The sequence below is a fragment of the Octodon degus genome, unplaced genomic scaffold (genome assembly GCF_000260255.1).
Source record: "Octodon degus isolate 3935 unplaced genomic scaffold, OctDeg1.0 scaffold00398, whole genome shotgun sequence".
NCBI classification, from domain to species: domain Eukaryota; kingdom Metazoa; phylum Chordata; class Mammalia; order Rodentia; family Octodontidae; genus Octodon; species Octodon degus.
This window is the reverse complement of record NW_004524974.1, coordinates 33,653-39,738: the sequence shown is the minus strand read 5'-3', so window position 1 is coordinate 39,738 and position 6,086 is coordinate 33,653. Positions and strand designations below refer to the sequence as shown.

The 6,086-nt window shown below is 41.5% G+C and overlaps 1 pseudogene; it reads right to left on the bottom strand.

The window, feature by feature from the left end:
• Positions 1 to 189: 189 nt before the first annotated feature.
• Positions 190 to 1,470, bottom strand: LOC101580891 (annotated as a pseudogene).
• Positions 1,471 to 6,086: the final 4,616 nt, after the last annotated feature.

Here is a 6,086-nt window from a genome sequence, read left to right as displayed (position 1 = left end):
AGAGCTGCACAGATCTGTTTCCAATTTCACCTTTCCCCAATGACTCTACATCAAAGTGGAAAAAAAGTTCACGCTGTACTATCTGAGGATGTAGATAAATGTGTCAGTCCAACTGCCATAGACAGTGCAATGACTCGTTCCTGAAGCTGGTGACAGGACAGAGGGGAGCATAGTACTATAGATAGGAGCCTATTGGTGAGGACAGCCCAGTTGGTGGTTGGACCTCTGGTACCAAAACTGCACTTGGACGTTGGCGCTGCATGTCATGAAGCTGGGGTTAGTGGGTGAGTGCAAGATGCCACACATGATGCTGTTGTGCCCCAGGGAGAGCAAGCTTCTCCTCCACTGTCCTTGAGTCCCAGTAGCAGAGGCTGATGGTCCTCTCATCCAGCAGCAGCACATAGTCCTCCGTGTGATTAAAGACTACCTGCATGCAGTGCACCTGCCGGCTGCTCAGCCCTGCACCTGTGTACCTAACCAGAGTTCATCCTGTTGATATCTCTGAGTTTATCTATTAAGTCTATTCCACTTGACAAAATATATTTAGAATTTTTGGAGAAAATGGCTGAATATACTTAAGCATCATCATGTGCTTTCTCAAAAGTTGTGATGCATCCATTTGAAACACTATCCCACAGCTTGATGCAGCTGTCTGTGCTACAAGTCCCATACATATTAGCACTGGGACTGTAATTCCCAGAATAGACAGCATCAGTGTATTGATCTTGAGGATTGCAAGAGATGAAACACTGAGGTGTTGATGTCATAAAGGCTCAGAGTGGGATGCTACGTGCCAATGAGGATGAAGTCTCCGGATGGGTGGAAAGGGATGGAGCACAGCATTTCTGATTCCTGAACGTATTTGAAGGCTTTTTTTTACATTTTCTTTTTTTTTTTTTCAGATGGTTTGGAGTAATCAAAAATATATGAGTATAATCCCTGGAGCCAGAGACCAGGATCTGCTCTATCAGGTGGAAGGCCAGGCATGTGACTTTTTCCCGTGGTCTCATTCATCATGGCCTCTATTGATATGGCACTTCTGGCCGACATTCTTTCTGTGTCTAGAATCTTTAAAGAAGCATCATCAGACCCAATAGAGATCAACTGCCCATCTCTGCTATATGTGGCTACATAACATGGTCCTTTATGGCAGGTGACATAGCAGGTTTCACACTTGGAAGCCTCTGAGGATGTGGTCTGGACATCTGCATCAAATTCCAAGTCAATCCCCATGCCAGGGGCAACTGTATCTGAGCGACCAATTCCATACTGAGCTGCAGTGTCAGCATTTTCCATTCCCAGTTTGAAGAGATGCAGGAGCTGCTCTGAATGTGCACAGACAGACAGAGGCCTGATTTCATTGAGGATGAGGCTGTTAGAAATGCTGATGTAACCTTCATAGGGCAGCTGGCTAATGATTAGCTTGTAGAGCTGCTGCTGGTCCTTCAAGTCCACTTTCATTCTGTGCATCTTTGGAGAAAGGAGAGTGCCCTGTGAGTAATTAGCATGTTAAAGAACTCTGTTCACTTTCTCTAACTTTAGCTCCTATATGGTAATTCACATGGCAAAAGGATGATTCACAGACAAATGTCCAAATGTGGAAAGAACTGGGCTTGCTGGAATGACTCTGAGTTTATCGTTCTTCATAGCTGAGCAATATTCCATTGTATAAAAATACATCTTTTTCATCCATTCCTCAGGTGAAGAAATGTAACTTTTGTATCTCACAAGTTCAGTCAAATCCCCTCGGGATTTACCCTGAAACCCTGTACCGTGTTGCACCTTGTAGCTTGAGCTCTGTTTGTATTGAACTTCACGATCTATGTGGTGTGTGTGTTCCAGTTGATGTTTTGAGTTTCTGTGTGCCTTGTCATAATGGTTGGGAGAAAATTAAAGTTTGCATTCTGACCTTTTTTCAGACTGGTTTAAGCTAACTTTGTAGCCCTGGCCTGTCTGGAATTGACAATGGTCCTCCTGTCTCAGCTTCCCAAGTGCTGGGATTATAGATCTGTGCCAATACACCCAGCTATTACTACTTTTTGAGCAGTGAGTACTAACTGTTCTCAAACAACTTATACAAGGGATTCGTTTCCTTACTATAAAAATGTAAAAAAAAAACAGGAATGAGGGCTGAAAATATCCAGATTGAAGGCCATATCAAACAGATACATTAATGAGCCTGGATGTTTGAAATCAACAACTCTCTAGTCTGACGACCCCAACACAGAGCCTTGTGTACTACGCAATGGAGAGACCTGAGTGGGAGAAACTATTGATCAGTTGTCAGGAAAGTTTTCTTCTAGCCCTCAATTCTGCACAAATGAGTAGGAGAAATGAAACATTATAATAATAAATAGAAAACACCCAAGAGTCCATATTGAAGAATAAAAATGGTTTAATGATGGATGTTAATTAGTTTGCATTGAAATTAAAATTCAAGGAGACAGATTGCCAGAAAACCACTAAGCAGAAAACACTACATTTACGAATGGCCAGGATGCATGTAGGAATAACAATATTACACAGGTAGGGATGACAAAAGCTGATAACAGGTTTTAAAGAAAACACTGGAGAATAAGGTTTCTACACATTCTTAATGCACCTGCCTAGACACTGATTCACAGTTTTGGAGGGCACAGTGTGTGTGCCTCAGACAGCTCCAGTAGAATCCTCCTTCACTAGGTGATCAGGGCCAGCAGGAAGGAATGTGTGATGGACAAAGTGAAAACCACCTGCAGGAAGAGGGGCAAGAAGCATCTGGTACTATCTATGTGTGCTGGCTGCTTAGTGTTCTTGGCTATATGTTTAGGCTGAGTTTAAATCCTAAGAAATAGTCATACAGCCACCAAAATGTATTCCAGGAACTAGAAGGCAGCTGACCTGCTCTGTATACACAAGTCAATTTCACCAAGTCAATTTCACCTACAATTCTAAGGACAAAAATGAAAAGAAATTTGTGTTTCAAAATCACTAACATACCATTTCCCCCCAAACTCAGACCTAGAAAAAAACTATCAGCCTTGGAAAGTAGATGTCACAATTGCCAGCCCCATCAGTTTATCCTTGTCTTCAAGAGCAGCCACAAATGAAAATAGTGATGGTAGGGAAGGCAGGGCCAGAGTGATGGGGCTTGACACCAAATTCAGTGGCTAGCACCCATGTTTGCCTTATGAGGATATACGATTTGATTCTTGTCCAATTCAGTTGGGAGCCATAATTAGGGCAAGAAAAAAATTCATGAAGCCAGGTACCACTGTACAGGTGTATGTCATTAATGTATTGCAAATCCAAATGTCTCCTTTTTACTTTGTCATCTTTTTTTGTGGTGGCATTGACTAAAAAGAAACTGTCAGCTCTACTGGCCCTAGGTCTACACTGTGCATCTGTCTGACAGTTTCCTTGGGCTGAACACATCAAGAAAACACTGCTGCTGCCTGCTACCTCCACATCACACTGCAAGGTTCCACAGGGCCCTGCTGTCTCCATCCCGCTGCTGCTGCCCTTGGTCTCATGCTCTGCAGGCTTAAGAGAGCCAGAAATATTTTCTGTCTATTAACTCTGGAGGTGTTGGCCTTAGTCTATCTAGGTATCTCAAAGAATCAGAGACAAGGAATTGGAATTTCTCCAACACAACTAGGCTGTTGGCATGAAAACTGTCAAAAGCAGTTGGTGGTTTTGAAATTAAGTGATCACAACAATCATTCCAGTGTTCTCTGAAGATTTTAAACTGGGTGGTTGTTTTCAATTTCTTGATGAATTAAAAAAATTATCCTTTATCTTTCAATTTTCTTTAGCAGCAATATCTTTTCTTCTTTCTAGCAATGATTAGTACCCGGAGAGGGAGATAGAAATTGAAGAAGAGTCAAGGGGAGATTTACCTACATCACAGCACCTGGCTCAACAGCCTTGAATCCAGAGCCACTGCCTCGCGTGCTTTCCACGAGCACTGCAACAGGGAGGGTACAGTGTTGTTCCATGGACTTGTGTCCCCTTGCCTGGAAGGAGGAAAAATTTCCAAGCAATCTGGGAAGTGTCATTCTCAGGTGTATCTTGATAGAAGAGCAAACAGAATGCCTCACAGTGGAATGCCACGTGAAAGAAGGGAGAATAAGCACAGCCTGACTCTTTTTCTCAGTGTCTTTGAAAGTGATTCCTCACCCAGGCCTACAAGAAAGCATTTATGTATACATTCTGATATGTATACATTTATGTATACATATCTACACCCAAAAGCCTCCAAAAAGGAGGCAAATTCTTTTAGATTTGACTCTACTCTGCCCAGTCAGTAATTTTCTTGCTCCAGCTGCTTCCCTGGGACAGATTATTACTTAATACTCCATGCCCATTTCATGAATAGCATATCAAAGTATAAATGCCCAAGCATGTCCTGAATTCAGTTTTGAATATTTATTATATTTCTTCAAAGTTTTAAGACCCAAGGTTTTTACTTGTGGAGTTTTCTTAATGTGAATAATTGACCAAATATAAAACATGGAAATTGTAGTGCTAATCACACTGCAGTAAAATTAGCATGAATGAATATGTCCTGTACATTTTACATTTAGAAAGGATAAAGAAAATTTTAAACTCCAGTGTATAGAATGGGAATAGTTACTTCTTTTTTGTCAGTGAATTTCAAGACACTTATTTTATTTCATTTCAAAAGAGACTGCACACCTGTGCTTCGAGCACAGAAGTGATGGTCCATTGCATCCATCTAGATGATTTTGATTGGAATTTTTTCTGTCTTATACAAACCATCTTACTGAGAGGAGGAGGTAAGTTCCCTACATAGCTAATGGACCCTCAGCCTTTGATGTGAAGGACCTACCCATTTGGGCTATGCCATGTTGGTGACCTGAGATGAGGTAGACCCATGATTCTTGTCACTTAAAGGTATTTTGTACATTCTTGCGACCTTTCTAAAATCCCTGGTACCCAAAAGGAACTTCACACCTTGTAGGAGATGAAGCTGGCTCATGCCTTCACTGTTCTCAAAGTTAGTTCATGAAAATACTCTCTTCTATTGGCAGGCATTAGATATAATGCAGTCGAAGTTGAACTGTTACCTGGATGTGGACAAGCAGAAATGGAAACAAGAAGTCAGCAGTGCTCAATGAGATCCTGGTCTGTACATTTGTACTAACTTAGGTGGGTGATCATTACAGAAAGATATCCCTTTAGGATGCAAGTTAATTACTCTTGAATGAGTGACTGAGGAAGAGATACTGAGTCCTGAATATTCTACAGATATTTCACATGGCTGCATATGGAAGGGGAAGTAGGGGTGCAAAGCTGTCTCCAGATTGAGATGATTCTCACACATTCAGTCATGTGTTTAGTTTTTGTGAGAAGGGGTGTATCATGCATTTTAACACTCATAATTTGAGTGTTTAAGTTGAGAATAGAAGGTGGACATAGTCTGGAACCACAAAAGTGTCCACGTAATAGGGTCATGGTGTAAGTGTTAATGAAGGGTGTGCTTCCAGATCGATAAACTAGTGGAGTTATGGAGGGTGGAAAGACAGGCAGAAAAACCAGAAAGTTTATGTGAGGAGCCAAAGTTATATCAAACCCCTAATGGAATATGTCATAAAGTGAAATAATAGTAGTAGAATAAGTTACCAGCGATCAAACCTTGTGAATGTTAAAATTATCATAGTGTCCAGTGTCACAGATATGGTTACCTGTGCCAACTAATCATGAAGTCCTGGGAATCTACAAGCTATTTTCCACTTGTGTAAGCACATGTTTCTCTTGGTTATCTTCTGTTTCAGGACACTGTCAACATCACAGAGGCGCTGGTTTGGAAACCCATGAGTGATGGCAGTTGAGACTTCTGAGGTACAACCCACCAGCATGGGAGCATTCCTCATTCCAAGACAGGTATCCAAATGCAGCTCTGAAAATAAATCCACAGCTATTATGACCCATCCTTGTCTACTACCTTACTGGGATACACTCTTCCACTCAAAGTATGTTGTTAGGATCAAAAAACCCAACAGCGAGATGAAGTCTGGAGACTCTGTGCCTTCGTTACTTTTCTCTCCCTGCTGAGACAAAATACCTGACATCCAAAGTTAAAG